Source organism: Dasypus novemcinctus, chromosome 2 (assembly GCF_030445035.2).
Source record: "Dasypus novemcinctus isolate mDasNov1 chromosome 2, mDasNov1.1.hap2, whole genome shotgun sequence".
Taxonomy (NCBI): domain Eukaryota; kingdom Metazoa; phylum Chordata; class Mammalia; order Cingulata; family Dasypodidae; genus Dasypus; species Dasypus novemcinctus.
In genome coordinates, this window is record NC_080674.1 from 93,014,997 (window position 1) to 93,036,777 (window position 21,781).

The 21,781-nt window shown below is 37.1% G+C and overlaps 1 protein-coding gene and 1 non-coding gene across 2 annotated transcripts in view; both read left to right on the forward strand.

Annotated features, from left to right (window-relative positions):
* ADGRV1 (adhesion G protein-coupled receptor V1) overlaps window positions 1-21,781 on the forward strand; it is a 685,020-nt gene that overhangs the window by 23,493 nt on the left and 639,746 nt on the right. The gene's annotated exons all lie outside the window — the stretch shown is intronic.
* LOC111767114 (small nucleolar RNA U13) lies at window positions 8,697-8,800 on the forward strand. The gene has a single exon (XR_002799007.1). It is a non-coding gene; the product is annotated as a small nucleolar RNA U13 (small nucleolar RNA).

Consider the following 21,781-nt stretch of genomic DNA (forward strand, 5'->3'; position numbering starts at 1 on the left):
CTCATACTTAAGAGGGTTATATAGTGTCCATACAAGTTTATTTCCTTAACATATTTCACAACAGAATTCTTTAGTCTGATCAAAATGTGGGCATAGCATGGCACAGAACACACTTTTGAAAATACTGGTGGAAGTCTGTGTGAGCGGTTAAGAGTTGGCATTGAGAGGCTTTTTATACAGGCTAGGAAAAGCTGAGATTGCTCAGAGGTAAAGTTCAAATCTGATATTAAAAGGAAGGAGGGACATGAGGTTGAAGCTTAAAGATGAAGCAAGGCTGAGGGTGGAGAGTTTTTGTTTGTAGGTAAGAAGAATGCATTTGAGTGAGTGAGGAGAGGAGGCAGGGAGGAGAGAATATTGAAGAGGAAGAGAGACTAAAAGGAGCAAAGTTATAAGGAAACATTGGGTTCAGAAGCATTGATATACCATTGATATGGTATAATATTCTGGTGAGGAATATGTGTGTTTCATTTTTTGGAGACAGAATGTAGACAGTTTATGGAGTTGGAGGAAAATAATTTTGAGGGAAGGGAAATAAAATTCCTTCCGTGTCTGAACTATTCTGAAAGTTTAAGGATGGACACATTATATTGATGGTGATTCTGAAGGAGTAATTAAAGCAAAGAAGAATAACCTTTCTCTACTCTAATTTAGAATGTACTAAGATGCTCTATTCATTTTCCTGTAACTGTTCATTCATTAATTTGGAGTTGGGAAGTAAAAACTGATCTAAGGAGAATTTATATTTTCTTTATTTATGAACAAATCTTACTAAAGATGATTTTTTTGAAATAGAGAAGTGAGTTCACAAAACAATCATGCATACCATACAGCATTCCCATACATCACCCCACCAACTGAATTTGTTTTTCTTTTTTTAAGATTTATTTTTTATTTATTTCTCTCCCCTCCCCCTCCACTCCAGTTGTCTGCTCTCTCTGTCCATTTGCTGTGTGTCCTCCTGTGTCTGCCCAGAATCTGTGTCTCTTTTTGTTGTGTCATCTTGCTGCGTCAGCTCTCTGTGTGTGCAGCGCCATTCCTGGGCAGGCTGCACTTTTCTTGTGCTGGGCGGCTCTCCTTATGGGGTGCACTCCTTGTGCATGGGGCTCCCCTACACGGGGTACACCCCTGCATGGCAGGGCACTCCTTGTGTGCATCAGTGCTGCGCATGGGCCAGCTCATCACACCGGTCAGGAGCCCTGGGTTTGAACCTTGGACCTCTCATATGGTAGGCGGATGCCCTATCCTTTGGGCCAAATCCACTTACCTGAATTTGGTTTTAACTTGCTGATTTTTGTCATATACGCTGCATCTCCAGAACTTGGACAATGCCCTGGCACTAAGTAGGGACTCAATTAAGTATTTTTTAGAAATCATTGAATGATGAATGAATGTTGGATAGCCAAAGTCTAGTGGCTCATGCCATACATGATCTTCCTGTAAGTTATTTTCAAGCACTGTAGAGAGACAGGTGTCCTGCCAAAAACTTAACTTGAGTGCATGGACATAAAAACCTAACCTCTTGAAAAGACTTGGCACTAAACTCTGTAGCTGGAGGAAGCCCTTTAGGGACTCTTTGGGTGGCAGGTAGCACTGAGAAGGTAGCATGGTCAATGGAATTGTCCTCTTCTGAAGGCTTCTGAAGGATCTTGCTGTGACCTGTGCCAGGAGCTGGGGCCAACAAGGCGCTAAGGCTATAGCCTGAAGCAGCAGACCTGGTCAGATAGAAGAGAACCAGCTTTGGACAGGACACTGGGTCTGCAGGCTCAGTGGCAACTGGAGAACTGTAGTTTGGGGAATCCCAGACTTCCTGTAGGAATGCAGAAATCTTGGAAGTCTTGGAGCATATAACTAGGAGAATTCCAGGAGGTAAGACTGGGTTTCCTGCCAGTGTGGTGCATATCATCTTGAGTAGAATTTAACTTAATTTGAGAAATAATGGAGCAGTGACGCATTTGTACCATGGGTGTTGTGAATTATTTCATACTTGTTACATTTTAAGGATGTCAAGGAATTAATAATTTTTAAAATAACTCTATTTCAAATTCAAAAAATAAAAGAACAGAAAAGGCAGCTCAACAAGTTATGGAAACATTTCTCCTAATAATTTTTTTTTTACATAACAGCAAAAAGAAAATTTCAATCAAATCTTCTCCTGTTATTCCCCTGCCCCCCTCAGCATGGTACAGAACAGAGTTTGAGATGCATTTCAGTCAGCGGTTAATAGAAACAACACTGTCTTTCAACAAGGAAGAGAAGGAAAAATTAATTTTGGAGTGTGTGTAGACCGTAGATCATGAACACAAAAAACCCAAAAAAGTGGAAGTTTGAAGTAAGAAAAGAAAAATATAGATGAATTAGCATGAATGCGTTGAGAAAGGCAGAGATATATTTATAGAGCAAGTTCATGAAAGTCAGAAAGATTAAAATAAATATATTACTAGGAATTTACTTCTCTATAAAGATGAATTTAAATCAAATCTAATAAATACTTAATTTAAAATAAAAATAAATGAGAAGAAGGAAGCTGACTTGGCCCAGTGGTTAGGGCGTCCGTCTACCACATGGGAGGTCCATGGTTCAAACCCCGGGCCCATGCCCAGTGCTGATGCGCGCAAGGAATGCCGGGCCACGCAGGGGTGTCCTCCGTGTAGGGGAGCCCCACGTGCAAGGAGTGTGACCCGTAAGGAGAGCTGCCCAGCGTGAAAGAAAGTGCAGCCTGCCCAGGAATGGTGCCGCACACACGGAAAGCTGACACAGCAAGATGACACAACAAAAAGAGACACAGATTCCCAGTGCCGCTGACAACAGAAGCAGACAAGAACATACAGCAAATGGACACGGAGAACAGACAACTGGAGGGGGGCGAGGTAAGAGGAGAGAAATAAATAAAATAAAAAATCTTAAAAAAAAAGTAAATGAGAAGGAAAAAAGTGAATCAGAAAATGTTGCAAAATGTTTTCCATAGCTCACACCACAACAGTTATGTAATATTGATAAAGTCCTAGGTTTTCCCTGAACTGGAAAATTTTTAGACTTTGGCATAGACATTTTTAGTTTTCTATTAGATATTATTAATAATTTTATCAGTGAAAATAATCTGAAATGAATTTACCCCTGAGTTGGTTCCATTTCCAGAGTATACGTAACAATCTTTAATGGATTCAGTGAAGAATATTTTAGCATTTGGGATTTTTGACCTCAGCATTAGAGGGACTTTTGTAAACTTATCAAGCATTACAAAGATTCAGTAAAAGGTAGATCTTAGACTTTATCTTGATAATTTTAATTATAAACCATTGTGTGTAACTACACAGCCAAAGAAGCCCAAGCACAGTGATTTTTTTTTTCTTTGGACATACAATATCAACAAAACAACATAGCATACTGAGATGATATCAAATCTATTTCTCACTAATTCACTGTGTGAGAGAGAAGAGAAATAATATTATAATATTGGCTTCATGATTCCTGGGAGAGATAGGTTTGTAATCCACCTTAAGTTTCACAAGTTTCACAGTTGGGGAACGTTGTAAAGGATTATAGGAGTCATGGAAAGAGTAGAGTGTGTTCAGATATTTGAGTTGTAAATCAAGGCCCTTATTTTATCATTAGAATTTGTATAGTTCTCAAGTCTCTGTGGAAAATTTAAAAATTGTTAACTGAAGGGACTGAGTATCTGAAAAATATTTTGTTTAAGTTAGGAAAATAGCTCCTAGTATTGTCTTAAATAACAAAGTATATAAGTACTTTACAAATGGGAGAGAACTATTAAATAGATGGATCATAAATTGATCTTCTAGCACTTTTAATTCATTTGAACATCGCATACTGAGGCAGTGTAGCCACTTGGAAATTGCTTTGTCTTAATAAAATGCTGGGAAGACCAAAAAACTAAAGATTCATTTTTTCAAATAATGTTAAGCCCATACAACTCTGTTGTGTATAAGTTAATAAATGATTTTGATCATCAGAAAACTTTTGTTGTGAACAAAATTAAGTAGGAACTTATTTTTTATTAAAGCAAAAATAGAAATAAATGATAAATTTAGAGACAAGTCCCTTCTACTTAAATATGGAAAAAAAACCCCAGTTTTTCTAAATATTCCTTGCGTTAAACAGGAAATAATATCTGTAAGAACAAACTTTTTAGAATATCAAAACAGCAGAAACTAAGCTTATTTAGCCTATGAGATATAGTTAAAGCTATACTCAGAACAAAACCATAGCTTTAAAGGTTGAGGAAGAATCAAAATTAAGTTAATTTTCAATTTATGAATCTTAAAAGAATAACAATAAACCAATAAGGATAGAGAAATTGATGAAGATTGAAGAAGAAATTGATGAATTAGAAAACAGGAGAATTGTGAACTAGATAAATTAAGACTCTAGATAAGAGTGTTATATATCTGTGCCAAATATAAAATTTTTGATGAAATAAATGATTTTCAAAGAAAATATGAATTTTCAAATGCTAGAAGAAATGAAAAAATCTAGGTAGGTTGATAACTGTGGAAAAATGAAAAAAATTTCATAAACTATCTTATTATTTGTAGTTGTAGATCTTTAAAACCCTAGAGAATCAATTGTAAAATTATTAGAACTAATAACATGATTTTGAAAGCTGTTTAGAAAATAAGTATATAAAAATAGCTTTTGATTATACTAACAATAGCATGTTAGACAATATAATGTAAAATATTTTGTTCACAATTGTAAACATGAAAGCTGCATCAACTATGGAAATTACTGCTACCACCACCAAGCCTAGGAATAAACTTTGTAGAGATATATATAAGAAAACTTGAACTAATTGGCATTCCATTTCCTCCATTGAAAAGACTCAAAGTTGTATGAGAGCCAATTTCTCCTAAATTGTAAACTCAATTCAATTCCAGTAAAATACCAATTAGTTTAGGAGTAGATGCAGAAAAGATTGATAAAATGCTCCTAAAGTTCATCTCGAAGAATAATCATATGAGGAAATCTAGACATTTTCAGGTAAGTCAGTGAGGAATAACTAGTATTACAGATGTGCTCTGGAGTCCGTCTGTTAAACCATGACACTGGGAGAGAGCTTCTCCAGAAGCACTTAGATCCCTGGAATCCTCATGCCTACTGCTGAATGCACATCCACTCCCCTCCCCCCAAATTTGGTGTTTATTCTCTGAAAAAGGTAATAACATAGTCCCTTGACTGGAGGTTGTGAGGCATGTTTGAAGGTGAGAGTCCCTAAAGAAAACAGAGGATTAAGTGACCATATGATTACTGAATGCTGAGACCTTTCCCTACTTGACTCCAGAAGTCTTAGTAGGCATTATCTTTACCCTCTAGGTAAGAGAATGAAAATTCATCTCTGGGAAATCCAAGGATAAAGTCCTTTTCAAAGAACCATTTCTAATAAATGGTTCTCCCATTTTTGCTCAAAGTTGACTAGCTACACACTCCTTTGCATGCTCATTTTGGCCCCTTACTCTTGATCAAATGAATATGTGCAGACCATACACTCAGAGCTTTCAATCATCATTTTAATATTGTACTTTTAAGACAATTGCACAGGGCTGATGGATATGAGTTGTAAAATTGAAGGGTACTGAGTGACTGCTTAGCCAAATGGACAAAAATAAACCCATTCCAAGATTTATCTTTATGAAATTTCAGAACACTGGGAAGAAAGGGAAGAATCTTCCAGAGGGAGAAAACACAAACAAATGAACAAAACAAGTTACATACAACACTTTAGAATCACAATTATTTGAGATTAATCAACTGTTTTTGGATTCCCAAAGGGCTGCAGATTTAACATACTAGAAATGGGTTAACTTTTGTAAGGGGACTTATTTGGGGTAAAAACTTACAGTTCCAAAGCCATAAAAAGTCCAAATTGAGGCACTGTAGGAGGTGCTTTCTCACCTAAGATTATCCCACCCAGAGGAATAGATTATTTTAAAAACATAACCTTTCTCTTTTTGGGATTCCCCAAATTCAAACTCCACCTCAGCAGTGACACAGATGCTTGAAAACAGTGGAACAAGGCTTTCAAAATTCTGAAAGATGGGCAGTGGATTTGGCTCAACGGATAGAGTGTCTGCCTACCACATGGGGAGTTCAGGGTTCAAACCTAGGACCTCCTGACCCATGTGGTGAGCTGGCCCACGTTCAGTGCTGATGCACACAAGGAGTGCTGTGCCACACAGTGGTGTTCCCCACGTAGGGGAACCCCATGCTCAAGGAGTGTGCCCCGTATAGAGAGCTGCCCCACGCAAAAAAAGTGCAGCCTGCCCAGGACTGGTACCACACTCACGGAGAGCTAACGCAAGATGACGCAACAAAAAGAGACATACATTCCCTGTGCTACTGACAAGAATACAAGTAGACATAGAAGAACACATAGCAAATGGACCCAGAGAGCAGACAACTGGGGGGGGGGGGGGAACCAGGGAAGGGGAGAGAAATAAATAAAAAATCTTTAAAAAAAATCCTGAAAGAAAATTATTTACACATAAAATTTTATACCCATTGAAACTGTTAGTTAAGTGTAAGGATGGGTAGTATCAAGATAATTCCTTATATATAAGATCTAAAATATTTATCTCCAAACATCCCTTTTCAGGAAGTTACTGGAGGATGTTATCAAAACAAGGGAGTTAACAAGTAAATCAAGAAGGAGGAAAACATGGGATAAGCAAATACAAGATCAAATATAGGAAACAACCAAAGTGAGGAACTTCCAGGGAAAATGGCAGAGTAGGGAGTTCAAGGATCCAGTCCTTCCACCCAAACAACTATTAAACAGGTATGAACTGACTGAAACAACTATTTTGAAACTCTAGAGGCCAAAAGAACACTGTACAGAATCGAGGGAAGAGTGGAAGGAAGAAACTGATGAAGAACTATAAGTTGCTCCTCTAGCATAGGCTACTGGTGCCATTCCCAACTCTTGCAGCAGGCTGCCACGGGGTCCAATCTCTCACTGATCACAGCTTTTTTTTTTTTGGAGGTACTGGGAAATGAACCCAGGACACCATTCATGGGAAGCAGGCACTCAACCACTGAGCTCCCCAATGAGAGTTGGTTTTTTTCATTTCTTTCTTTGTTTTGCTTTTAGCAGGTACCTGGGATCTAACCTGGGCCCTCCTATGTGGGAAACAGGTGCTTAACCACTTGATTTACATCCGCTCCCCAAGATCACTGTTTTTGATGAGTGAATTTGGATTCCTGTGTCCCAGCTCTGAGGACAGCTATTGTTTCAATCCACTGTACAAAGATGGTGGCAGCTATCATTTCAGTCTCCCTTGGACTGGGGCAGAGACAATGGAAATTTAGGGCTCCCTCAGGACTGTGGGGGGAGATTAGCCCTAGGACTGTGTTTTCTGGGCAAGCCAGGAAGCTTAGCTTTGGAGGGCTGTCAGAGAAGTTTTTGGTGCCTTTCTTGACCCCCTCCACAGGGCACTTTGGAGCTGGTCTGTGACCCCTTCATGCGTCCCTGGCCCTGTTTTACTACTAAGGACTGTTTTGGGAGACTTCTCTTTGGGAAGACCCTCCTTGCAGAATTTGCCCCGCATGTAAGAGCATCCTAAGATAAGAAAGGAATGTAAAAATCATTAGAGGTGGATAGTCTGGGACAAAGGCCTGATGGCTTCAGATACTTGGGACAGGGAGGGTTGTCCCCTGGGAAACAAAGGGAGTGACCAAACTCTTATAAACAGAGCAACAAGAAAATAACAACAGCAAAAGCCCAGGACAAGACAAGAAAGATAGAGAAAACCCTGCACACTGCATTTGTCTTTGGCAGACCTTTCTGATAGGAGGGCTAAAGCTCAAGAAAATCTCTGTCTTAACACAAACTGATTACAAAACCAAGAAACAGACATATAAGAAGTAACTCCCAGAGTTAACATTTTAAGATGTTATAATGTACAATGTGCAATAAAAGAGTACAAGACAAAGAAATAGGAAATGATGGCCCATCCAATGAAAGAGGGTAAAAATACAGAAAACACCAATGAAGGAGATGAGAATGCGGACATATTGAACAAATTCTTTAAATAAATAAATGTTCTTTAAAAATACTTCAGAGGAGGAAAGAACTACAGGATATCAGGAAAACTGTGAATGAACAATTTGAGAGTCTAATAAAGAGAAATTTTAAAAAGAAACCAAACAGAACTACTGGAGTTGAAGACCACAGTAACTGAAATGAAAACTGCCCAGGAGGGTTTCCAGAGCAGCTTGGAGCTGGCAGAATAAAAAAATCAATGAACTGAAGACAAGATACTTAAAATTAGTCAGGCTGAGGAGCATAAAGAAAAAATAAATATTAAGACAACTAAGACAACTAAGGGACACTGTCAAGCACACAAATATTTGCATTATGGGAGTCCCAGAAGGAGAAGAAAGGGACAGAGGAATAGTCCAAGAAATAATGACAGATAACTTCCCAAATTTAGCAAAAGATGTGAAAATGCACATCCAAGGTGCTAGGGGAAAACCAAATGGATAAGTGTGAAGAAAAACACACCCCATTTTATAGTGATTATACTATCAAATGCAAAGGACAAGAAGAGAGGTCTGAAAGCTACAAGAGAAAAGCAACACATTACATTCAAGGGAGTCCCAATGAGACTGAATGCTGATTCCTCATCAGAAACCATGGAAGCAAAAAGGTAGTGGGCTGAAATACTAGAAGTCTGAAAGAGATCCTTTCGTGGTTCATAAGCATGATGAATGGGTGTTCACATGCTTGTGTGAGATGTCCCTCCCTCCTACCTTGTTACAACGTTGGCATATTACCCATTTGATGTGAAAAAAAAATGTATGAAAGAAAACAACTGCAACCAAGAATTTTATATCCAGTGAGACTGTTTCAAAACTAAGAAATTAAGTAATTCTCAGATAACAAAAGCTGAGGAAGATCATCACCACTAGCCTTGCCCTACAAGCAATGCTAAAGGGAGATCTTCAGACTAAAACAAAAGGCCACTAGACAGCAGTTCAAACCATCATAAAGATATAAAGACCTGCAGTGAAGTTAACCATTTGGGTAATTATAAATGCCAGTATTATTGTATTGTATTATTTGGTATATAACTTCACTTCTTCCTATAGGTGCTAAAATGCAAATGCCTAAAAAATAATGATAAATCTAGGTTTTTAGACATACAGTGTACACAGATATAAGTAGTAACAAATATATAAAAATAGTGGGTGGGGACAGAGAGATATAGGAAAGTTAAGTTGGTATGAAACCAAATATGATTGTTAAATATATTTAGGATGTTAAATTTTAACCTCATGTTAACCAGAAGGAAAATAGGTAAAAAACATATCCAGATAGAAATGAGAAGGCACTCAATATGGTACACCACAAGAAAATGAATATAAAAAACCTTTTAATGAAAGTCAGGTACAAAAAAGTTCTAAGACTACAAAGAATAAATAGCAAAATGGCAGAAGAAAGAACTTCATTAGCAGTAGTGAATTTAAATATAAATGGATTAAATTCTCCAATCAAAAGGCAGAGATTGGCAGAATGGATTAAAAAGCATGACCTAACTATATATTATCTGCTAGAGTCTCACCCTGAAGTAAAAAATACAAGTAGATTGACAGTGAAAGGATGGTAAAATATATACCATGCAAGTAGTAACCAAAAGAGAACTGGGGTTGCTACACCAATACCAGATAAAATAGACTTTAAGTCAAAAACAGTTGCAAGGGACAGAGATGGTCATTACATACTGATAAAGTGGACAATTCAATAGGAAGATGCAACAGTAATAAATATATATGCACCTAAGAGCTGAGCCCCAAATATATGAAGCAAATACAGACAGATTTGAAGGGAGAAATTGATGGTTCCACATTAAGAGTAGGAGACTTTAACACATTAATTTCATTAATGGACATATACAGAACACTGCACCCAATGAAAACAGAATATACATTTTTCTTGAGTGCATGTGAATCATTCTCTAGAATAGACAATATGTTGGGTCACTAAACAAGTCTCAATAAATTAAAAAGTATTGAAATCATACAAAGCATATTCACTAATAACAACAGAGTGAAACTAGAAACCGATCACACGGGGAAAAAGGAAACATTTGCAATATGTGGAAATTAAACAATATACCCTTAAACAACCAATGGGTAAAAGCAGATATCAGAAATGAAATGAAGAAATATCTTTAGGTGAATGAAAAGGAAAATACAACATACCAAATCTTATGGGATGCTGTGACGGTAGTGCTGGGAGGGAAATTTAAGGCTCTAAATGTCTGCATTAAAAAAGAAGAAAGATTTCAAATCAGAGACCTAACTTCAAAACTGGAAGAACTAGAAAAAAGAAAAAGAGCAAACTAAATCCAAAGTGAGCAGAAGAAAGGAAATAACAAAGATTAGAGTGGAGATAAATCAAATGGAGAACAAAAAAACCAAGAGAGAGGATAAAAAAACACACAAAAGTTGGTTCTTTGAAAAGATCAGTAAAATCAACATATGTTTAGCTAAACTAATAAAGAAAAGAGAGATGATACAAGTAACAAAAATCAGACATGAAAAGGGGACATTACTGCTAACCCCACTGGAAGAAAAAGGGCTATGTAAATGAATTATGAAAAATGGTATGCCAATAAATGAGATAACAAAATGAAATGGAGAAATTCTTAAAACACACTAACTATATTGAATCAAGAAGAAATAGAAGATCTCAACAAATCAATTACCAATAAAGAGATTGAATCAGTAAGTCAAAAATCTCCTAACACAGAAAAGCCCAAGACGAGATGACTTCACTGGGGAATTCTACCAAATATTCCAAGAAGAATTAACTCCAATTCTGCTCAAACTCTTTCAAAAAAAGTGAAGGAGGAGGGAACACTCCCTAACTTGTTATACGAGGTTGTATTAGTCATCCAGAGGGGTACTCATGTAAAGTACCAGTAATCTGTTGGCTTTTTAAAAGGGTATTTATTTAGGGTAAAAACTTAGACTTACAAGGCCCTAAAGAGTCCAATTCAAGATTGGTTTATTGCCTAAGTCAGTTGCCACATTTTGAAGGAAAATGGTTGCTCATCTCTGTGAGGGTTCAGCTTTCCTCTCAGCTACAGGCTGGCATGGGCTTATCTCTCTTCCTGGATCTGCAGGACCAAAGTTCTTTCCTCTTCTGTGTCATGACAAAGTTTTCTCTTCCTGTGTATCTTTTTCTATGTCTTCTTGAGTGAGTGTCTGTTTATATCAGCTCACCAAATCAAAGCCCTAATCTTAACATAATTTAATCAAAGATATCTCAGCTGAATCTAATCAATCAAAGGGTATCACACTCAGAGGAACAGACTACTTTACAAAGATAATCTCTCTTTTTGGAATTCATAATTAATCCCAAACTGCCACAGAGGTCAACATCACCATCATAACAAAGCCAGATAAAGATACCACAAGAATTGAATACTACAGACTAATATCTCTTATGAATATAGATTCAGAAATCACCAACAAAATAGTAGCAAACTGAATCCGACAGCATATTGAAAGACTCATACACCATGAGCAAGTGAGATTAATCCCTGATATGCAAAGTTGGTTCAACATAAGAAAATCCATTAATGTAATGCACCCCCTTAACAGAGTGAAAGAAAAAACCACAATATCATCTCAACTGATCCAGAAAAGGCATTTGAGAAATACAGCACCCTTTCTTGATGAAAAACTAAGACACTAGGAATAGAAGGAAACATTTCTCAGTATGATAAAGGGCATTATGAAAAGCCCAAACCTAACATCCTACTTCATAGTGAAAGACTGAAAACTTTTCCTTTAAGATTGGTAACAAGACAAGGATGTCCTCTATCACTGCTGTTATTCAACCTTTTTTTTTTTTAAGATTTATTCATTTTCTTAGATTTTAATTTAATTAATTCAATCTTTTTTTTTTTAAGATTTATTCATTTTCTTAGTTTTTAATTTATTTCTCTTCCTTTCTCCCTCCCCCCACGTTGTCTGCTCTCTGTGTGCATTTGCTGTATATTCTTTGCCCACTTACATTCTTGTCAGTGGCACCAGGAATCTGTTTCTTTTTGTTGCGACATCTTGCTATATCAGCTCTCCCTGTGTGTGGTGCCACTCCTGGGCAGGCTGCTCTTTTATTGCATGGGGTGGCTGTCCTTGAAGGGTGCACTCCTTGCGCTTGGGGCTCCCTTATGTGGGGGACACTCCTGCGTGGTATGACACTCCTTGCATGCATCAGCACTGTGCATAGGCCAGCTCACCACGTGGGTCAGGAGGCCCTGGTTGAACCCTGGACTGTGGTAGGTGGATGCTCTGTCAGTTGAGGCAGATCTGCTTCCCTGTTATTCAACCTTGTACTGAAAATTGTTGCCAGAGCAATTAAGTTGAAAAAGAAATAAAAGGCATCCATGTTGGAAAGGAAGAAGTAAAACTTTCCCTATTTGCAGATAATATGATCCTATCTTCAGAAAATCCTGAAAATTCCACAACAAAGCTCTTAGAGATAATAAATGAATTCAGCAAAATGGCAGAGTACAAGATCAACATCCAAATGTCAGTAGTGTTTCTATACACAAGCAATGAATAATTGGAAGAAGAGATCAAGAAAAAATTCCGTTCACAATAGCAACTAAAAGAATCAAATGTCTTGAAATGAGTCTAAGCAATGACTTGTACGCAAAACCTGCAAACTATAACTAAAAGAAAATAAAGAAGACCTAAATAAATAGAAGCATATTCCATATTTATAAATAGGAAGACTAAGTCCTAAAATGTCTACACTACCCACAGCAATTTATAGATTCAATGCAATCCCAATCAAAATCCCAACAACCTTCATTGCAGAAATGGAAAAGCCAGTCATCAGATTTATATGGGAGTGAAAATAGCTAACTACCTACTTAGATGAATACTGAAATCCATCTTTAAAAGGAAGAATGAAATTGGAGAACTCAAATTTTTTGATCTTAAAACTTATTACCAAGCCACACTAATCAAAACAGCATGGTACCTTCAGAAGGCAGACATACAGACCAAGGCAATCGAGTTGGGAGTTCAGAAATCAACCCTCACATTTATGGTCTACTGATTTTTTTTTTTCAGTTACCTGGTGATTGATCCAGGACCTTTTATGTGGGAAGCTGGCACTCAACCACTGCTACATCTGCTCCCCTATGGTCTACTGATTTTTGACAAGGTGATGAAGGCCACTCAATTGGGAAATAATAATTTCATCAAGAAATAGTGCTTGGGAAGCTGTTCTCCATTTGCAAGAAGAGAGAAGTGGGACCCCTACCTCACACCATATATAAAAATCAACCAAAAATGCATCAAAGACCTAAATATGGAGCTAGAACTATCAAACTCCTAGAAGAAAATATAGGGAAGCATCTTTAAAACCTTATGTTAGGCAAGCAATGAAAGAAAAAATAGGTAAATGGACCTCATCAAAATACAAAGCTTTTGTTCTCTCTACACCATGGGAGAAAATACTTGGAAACCACATGTCCTATAAAGGATTAATATTTATGCATATATAAAGAAGTCCCTCAACCTAAAAGCAAAAAGACAAACACCCCAATTGAAAAATGGGCAAGGGACTTGAATGGACATCTTTCCAAAGAAGATATGTAAGTGGCCAAAAAGCACATGAGAAGGTGCTCAACATCACTGGCCATCAGGGAAATGCAAATCAAAATCATAATGAGAGATCATTTCACATCCATTAGAATGACAGCTATTAAAAAATGGAAAATTATAAATGTTGGAGAGGATGTGGAGCAATTGGAACACACATTCTTTGCTGGTGATAATGTAAAATGGTGTAGCCATTGTGGAAGACAGTTTGTTGGTTCCTCAGAAAGTTATTCATAGAAGTACCCTATGACCTGGCAATTCCACTCCTAGGTATATACCCCAAAGAATTGAAAGCAGTGCCTCAAACAGATATTTGCACACTGATGTTCACAGCGATATTATTCACAATTGCTAAAAGCTGGAAGGAACCCAAGTGTCTGTCAACTTATGAATGGGTAAATAAAGTGTGATAAATACATAAAATGCAATATTACTCAACTGTAAATAGGAAATGAAGTTCTGATATATGTGATAATATGGATGAACTTTGAAAACATCACGTTGAGTGAAATACGCCATTCAAAAAGTCAAACGTTGTATGATCTGAGTGATTTGAAACTAGTAGAACTAGCAAACTCATAAAGTCAGAATCTAAAATATAGGTTAGCAGGGGACAGGGTCAGGATATGGAATGGGAAGTTAAGCATTAAAATGTAGTGTTCTTAATTGGAATGATGGAAATGTTTTGGTGATAGATGGTGGTGATCATAGCACAACATTGTGAATGCAATTAATAGTACAGAAATACATATCTGAATATGATTAAAAGGGTAAATATTAGACTGTCTATATGGTAACAGAATAAAAATTTTTAAAAAATCCCTGGAACTACACTACACAGTGAGCCCTAAATTAAACTGTGGACTTTAATTAATAGTACAGGGGAGCAGATGCAGTTCTGTGGTTTAAGCACCTGCTTCTCATGAATGAGGTCCTGGGTTTGGTCCCTGGTATTCCTAAAAAAAGTTAATAGTGCAGTTATAAAAATGTATTATCATCATTTGTAACAAATGTTCCACACCAATGCAAGGTATTGGGATGAGGTGGTTTATGGGAATCCTGCATTTTATGCATGATTGTTGTGTAAATGCACAACTTCTCTAATGAAAAAAAAAAGGATCCCATGAAGTTGGATTCTCAGGAGTCTGCTGAGCCCCAAATGTAGAGCAACCAGTCCTGACTGATTTTAGTTTGACAGCATGTGTTGTAGGAAAGTATAATTTACTATATTTGTGTCTCCCTTTCCCTGGAGTAGGAATGGATAGAGTAAAAGTCAATGGAAACTACCACTTTTATCCTTGAAATCTGCAATGATGATAGTGTGTAACTGAAACAATAAATGCGTTCCCAACCCTAATGTCTACATTGAGGTCTGCTCTCTTTCTGTTAACCATCATCTTGCAAATGTGTGCGATTCCTCTAGTCCTTTTGCAGAAGAAAATAAAGTCTGTCCCAGGAGGAAGAATTTTCCTCTGTTGACATGCAGCTTCATATACATATAGATAATCTCTTGAGAGACACAGTGTTAACAACAGTGATTGATTATGGGTAGCAGAAGCATGAAGTTGGGGGAGGGTGGTGGTATGAAGGAGACTTATTCACTCTTTGCCTTTTTGTTTCCTTTTAATATTGTGTTGTATATATAATAAATTGTTTTTAAAAAATTAAAATATATTTCTTAAATTTGAAAATAAACAAAATAATATTACCCTGTAGTCCTAAAAACTATAAAAGACTATCTCTTTATATAATTTTAATAATATTTATCATTATTTCTATTTGTAACTTTTTGTTTCTTTTGAAAGTTGCAAATTTAAAATCTGTTTTGATGTGAAAGTAAAGGAAAAGGTCAGTTTTTTTTGTAGTACTCTCCAAATACAAATAAAATAGATTAAGAATTCTCAGTAGTTGAATAATTGATGGTATGAATGATGAAACTTCTCTTGTTCCACAGGAGTAATTCTATAGTTTTAGAATGCCCTTAGTAAATGTATTAGGATTCAAGTAATTCTAAACTTGAAAACCTTGGTCCATTAGGATCATATTTTCAGTATTAATTACCTGGTGGTCACATTGTGGGGAGACGCTTGCGCTAAGGCATGACGAGGCAGAGTTTGAAACTCAAAGGTCAATACATCCCTTAAATTCTGCTCTAATAATGTTCCTCTTTTAAGGTTGTGCAGTTGTTTAATCTGAAGCTTAAGAAGACAGAGTTGACTTTTAAATTGAGGAAGGTTTCTGTATGAAAGATGATTACTGCAATATCAGAAAAATCAATTAATTTTTATGTTTTTCTTTACCTTGCTTTTCATTTACTTAGTTTATTCTCTTCCTTATTTTACTCTGCTTCTGTGCACTTATTGGAGCCTAAAATAGAAGACTATTTCCATTTACTAAGAAAATATTCACTACATTTCCTGAGGTACCCCATCAATAAGAGGCAAGATGGAGGAAGCTAGTACCCTAGAAATACAGGGTTTAGAATTGAAAAGTTATGATAACACATTGTGGTTGGCAGATGTTCTATAAATCACTTTTGATATGGTTATGTGTTTGGAAATCCAAGTAGATTTTCAAAAGGGAAGAAAGAGGTGTCTTGGAAAACAGCAATGGAAAGGAATTAACACCAGGTCAATTTACAAAAACATGATATTGGGGCTCCTTGGTGACAATTGGAAGGGCATTAACTTTTTCAGGACACTGAGCCAATGTTGTGTACTCTTGTCCTACTTACCTCTACTATGGAGATATCTTTGGTTTGCCTGGGTGTCCTAAATTTCCTTACTCATCACTGTTGGTTTGAGATGGAGAGAAAAATACTAGACTGTGAGTATAGGAGGTGGTAATAATTGCAAGAGAACAGGAGAGTTAGCCAGTGTGGTGTCCTTTCACAGGTGCTTAGAGAAGACTAAGACTATTGAGTCAGGATAGGGGGTACCTTCCCCTTGGTATACCCTAACATGAGTTCACAATGGCTGCAGACTGCATGATGGTGAAAAGTATAGAAAATCCAAACCAAGCAGACTAGAATGAAAACATGTCATTTATTGCCTTGGTAACTGAAAATTTCACGGTTGGGGCTGTCAGGAACCTAAGCTTGATTTTCAAGACTTGGCTTCTCTCTACCTCTTAGCTCTATCTTTGGCTGTGTTAGATTCATTTCTAGGCTTTGGGGAAAACTTGCCCCAATTATCATGATTCCAAATCCAACAGAAGAGGAAGTCTGCATCCCTATGCTTAAACAAAAATCCCAGAATTGTGACTTATTGGTTTTGATTGGTATGATCTGAATCAGATGACCATCCTTGTGAGTATCTTAGAGTCAAGAACCGTGTCTTAAGCATCTTTGTATCCTCCATGCTAGCATAATGCAGTTTTGCACAATAAATAGTAGGCACTCTCAGTATACAGATGTTATACTAAAGAGTAAATTACATGGGAAGTGAACATGGCTCAAACAGTTGGGCACCCGCCTACCACACGGGAGGTCCTGGTTTCAGTTCTCAGTGCTTCCTGAAGACAGTGAGATGACACATTGGCTGGTTCAGCAAGCTGATGCAACAAGATGATGCAACAAGGTGATGCAATGAGGAGACACGATGAGGAAACTATGTGAGAGATACAGCAAGTAGGGAGTGGAGGTGGCTCAAGAGATTGCGTGCCTCCCTTTCACATGGGAGGTCCTGGGTTCAGTTCTCCATTCCTCCTCAAGAAAAGAAGATGTGGGCACAACAAACAGACACAGTGAGTGCAAACAATGGGGGGAGGGAGGACAAATATATAAAATCTTTAAAAAAAGAGTAAATTATGCTTTTGAAAGCAACCAATTTGCATTTTAAGAACTACCCAATATGGTCCAGATTTTAATTCTGAAATATTTTCTCCAGAATTAGTTGACTTTTTGGTTAGGCTGAATATAATTAATAGAACCCGAGAATCTGGAATTTTGTGCCTGTGTGCTCTTAGCAGTATTAAAAATCATAGAAAACTTCATAGTGTAGATCAGGAAATAAGATATCAGAAAGTAACCTAAATCTCATACCGTCTTTTATTTTTTAAAGGTTTATTTTTTGTTCCCCTCCCCGCCATTGTCTGCACTCCTGCGCTCTGTGTCCATTCACTGTGTTCTTTTGTGTCTGCTTGCATTCTTGTCAGAGGCACCGGGAATCTGTGCTTCTTTTTGTTGCACCATCTTGCTGTGTCAGTTCTCCGTGTGTGTGGTGCCACTCCTAGGCAGGCTGTGCTTTTTTATCGTGGGGCAGCTCTCTTTGCGGGGCACACTCCTTGTGTGTGGGGTTCCCCTACACGGGGGCACCCCTGCATGGCACAGACACCCCTGCATGGCATGCATCAGCACTGTGTGTGGGCCAGCTCACCACACGGGCCAGGAGGTCCTGGGTTTGAACCCTGAACCTCCCATATGGTAGGCAAATGCTCTATCAGTTGAGCCAAATCCTCTTCCCTCATACTGTCTTAAGAGGTAAGATACTCCTGAAAGGAACAGTTTTAATTTCCTTTGACTCATACTGAGGAAGAGTGGGAGGATGCTGTTTGGAAAGGAGCGCACTTGATTATTGGAGTATCATGCGAATACAGAAAGGAGGAAGGGCATCAATAATGCTAACATCGTTCTCTCACAGTTGTGACAGTATGAATTAAGAATACTATGATCTTTAAACATACATCATGTGAAATTCATTTTATAGAGAATTTAAAAATAAGTGGTATGAGGGGGCATGTAAATTTTGTATTAAATCCAATAAGAGAAAAAGTGACACAGAATAGATTTAGTATTTAACACCAAATGTCAGTTACTGTTGCTTAGTCTTCTGAGTTTAATAAAGAAACTTCCAAAGACTAGTACGATAAAGGAAAATGTACCTAGTTACTATAAAAAAAGAAACTATTCGGCATTTGTGCAATTATGCCTTGTCTTCTAATGGGTACTTCATGTTCAAAGCTTTTTTCATCTTTTAGTTTCTATTGATTCCAACTTTGCTCCAACAACTTTTCTTAAAAGTGTGAAAAGATGAAAGGCAAGAGACACAATTATCAATGATGTCACAGAATTTGAGGCATTTCCAATCATGCTTGTTTGTTCATTTCCCATAATCTTAAAACTTGCTGATGCGGACCAATTTAAAATGAATTTACTAACTTAAACACAAGATCTGGGAGCTTTAATTGCTGGGAATCTACAGAATGGAACATTTGAGCTCATCAGTACTGACATTAAAAGATGCTCTTAAATATGTAAAGTAGTCAACGGAATTGTACTTTCATTTAAACAAATGTAATTTTTATCAGAATAATAATGTGCAAACTTTTAGATTTGTAATTATATATTTTATGGTTGTTTTGATTGTTGCACATTTGTTTAAAATGTTTGAATGCTTGTCAACATGGAGCAACAATGAGCTATCCTGTTATTCAAGATAGAGATGTGTGTTTTATAGGAATAAAATGTAAAACGCAGTATAGCATGGTTATTAGGTAGAGAGCCTGGAGATGGATTCCTGGGTTCAAATCTTGCCTACGTACTTTGCTGAATAACACTGCCTATATTAACTAACCTGCCTATATCTTAAGTTTCCTCAACTGAAAATGAGGTTAGTGATATCAGCACTTTCCTCATAGGGATGTTATGAGGATTAAAGACATGTATATAACGTACCTAGAGCAGTAATGTATAAGCATTAAGATGACAATTTTTCCTAAGGATGCATGGATTCTGTAAAGGCAATGTGAAAATATGTAGAGAAACATAGGAGGAAGTCTGTAGCAAGCGTATAGCATTGAAGAATTTAGTAACTGACTTAAAGCTACAAATGTGGCCTATAATATGTTCACCTTCCTCACTCTCTAGGATAGTATTTCTCAGACTGTATCTCAAGGATCAGTTGCTTCAGAATCAATAGGGGGGCCTGCTAAATGCAGATTCCTGGGCCCAACCCGAGCCCCTATCAATCAAAATTCCTGGGAGTGGGAATTAGCATTTTAACGAACACCCAGGCCGATTCTTATGCAAGACAAATTTTGAGAACTGCTCTTGGTCATCTATGATTCTCACTTCTCAGGCTGTAATCTCACTTTAGCCTTTCTCACTTTTTAAAAAATCAATTTTAATAATGTATTTTATTTAGCCTAGTGTATACAAAATATTATCATTTTAACATATAATCAATATGAAAAATATGAAACAATCATTCATATGTGTAGAATTCCCATACAACAACCCTTCACCAACACACTGCACCATTGTGGAACACTTGTTACAGATAATGAGATAATATCATCAGACTATTACCACTAACTATGGTCCATAGTGTATATTTGCCATATTTTTTCCATACCCCCCCCCCTTATTAACACAGTACATCTTTGACCTTGGTGCAGGAATCTTACACTATTGCTGTTAACTATAGTTCACAGGTTATATTAACTGTATTTTTCCCATGCTTCTCCACATTCCCACCACCCTGCACTAGTGATGTACATTCATTCTAGTTCACAAAAGGACATTCTTGCATTTGTACTATTGACCACAGTTCTCATGCATCTCTGAGCCTTTCTCCCTTTTAATGCCAGGCTTCTTCTTATTTCTCTCACCCCAATGGCCTGTGATATCTCTTGTTCATGGACTTTAAGATTTTTCTTCCAAATCACAGTAGACCAATGTCAATCTCTTTCTTACACTTCTAAGGCCTAGGTTGCTACACTCTCACCTCTCTAGTCTGCATTCTCTTCATTTTCCCTACTTCATTTTTTCACTACTATTTGTCTAAGTGGGGTGTGAAATCCTTCTGGCTTTATAATTCCGCAAAGATTTACTTACTTATTTGTTAGGGAATTTGTGAGCTTACATAACAATCATGCATAATGTGCAAAATTCCCATACAACACCCCTCTGTCAACACCTTATGTTGTTGTGGAACATTTATTACAGATTATTAAAAACATGATTAGACTATTACCTCTAACTATGGGCTATAGTGTACATTTACTATATTCACAAAGTTCATCTTGAGTGGTCTTTGGTTTAGCTCAAACGGCTCCCGATTTCCTGCCTCACCCGTGATTTGCTTTTTTCCTTCCCTTTCTCTCGTCCTTTTGTTTTTCCCTGGATGGATATTCCTGGCTTAGAAGTCTGGGTAGAGTTTGAGGCTAGTGAGGGATAGCTGTTTTACTTCTTTTTCCAGCTCCGTTAGTTGTATCGCAGACTCACTTGGATAGAAGGCACAGGTGTAAAAAGGGTTCTAGTGTTTCAGAATCTCTTTCCCTGTTGGCCTGCGGTCCCTTTCCTGGACTCTGTCTGAACTCAGCATCGCATTGTGTGGTTGTTCATAAGCCTGCGAGACACCACCAAGCAATCTCAGATTGCCTTGTGTGAATATTCTTGACTGAGAAAATTGCACTTAAATCCCCCAAATATTCAAGAACCAATGTATTTGGTGGTTCCTAAATTTAAAACCATGTGTAGAAATAAAAGAATTTACCACATATGTGGAAGTTCTATTTCTCCTTGACCAAGGTAAAGATTAATCGAGAACATTTTGGCTCATGGAGTACATAATGCAACGCTCCTCTAAAAAAAGCATGAACTTATTATGTTCGTGTGACTGACCACATAGATCCATTGGAATCTTAATGATCTGTGAGATAAATTGTTCACATTTTTAGAGGTGCATCTACATTACAAAAAAGCAGCACTTTTAAGAGGCCCCTGCACTGTTGTGCTTTTGAAAGCTCTTGAATCACTCACTACTGAAAGTAGGAGCAATATTAATGACTCATAAAGCAACACAATGTAGTAAGAAGAAAACAATAGAAGTTATGAAAAAAAATACACATTTTGCCAAATTTGCTTATTTTTAAGGCAACATAGACGTTTTCTTAGAAGTGGTATTATTAATTAGCTAGTAAAATGAAAGAAAATTACCTCCTTAGGAGGATTAGCGTTTCTTTGCAATAGCTAAACATTTTTAAAAGCATTGTCAAATAAGGCAAACAGATTTAAGGAGAAAGCAGATGGCAAACGAAATTATTAATTTATTGTTAAACCTTCAAGAGGTTGTCCTTATTTGTACGATTGTCAAGTAAATAGATGGTAAGTTTCATTAAGATTGTTGATCCATTTGAT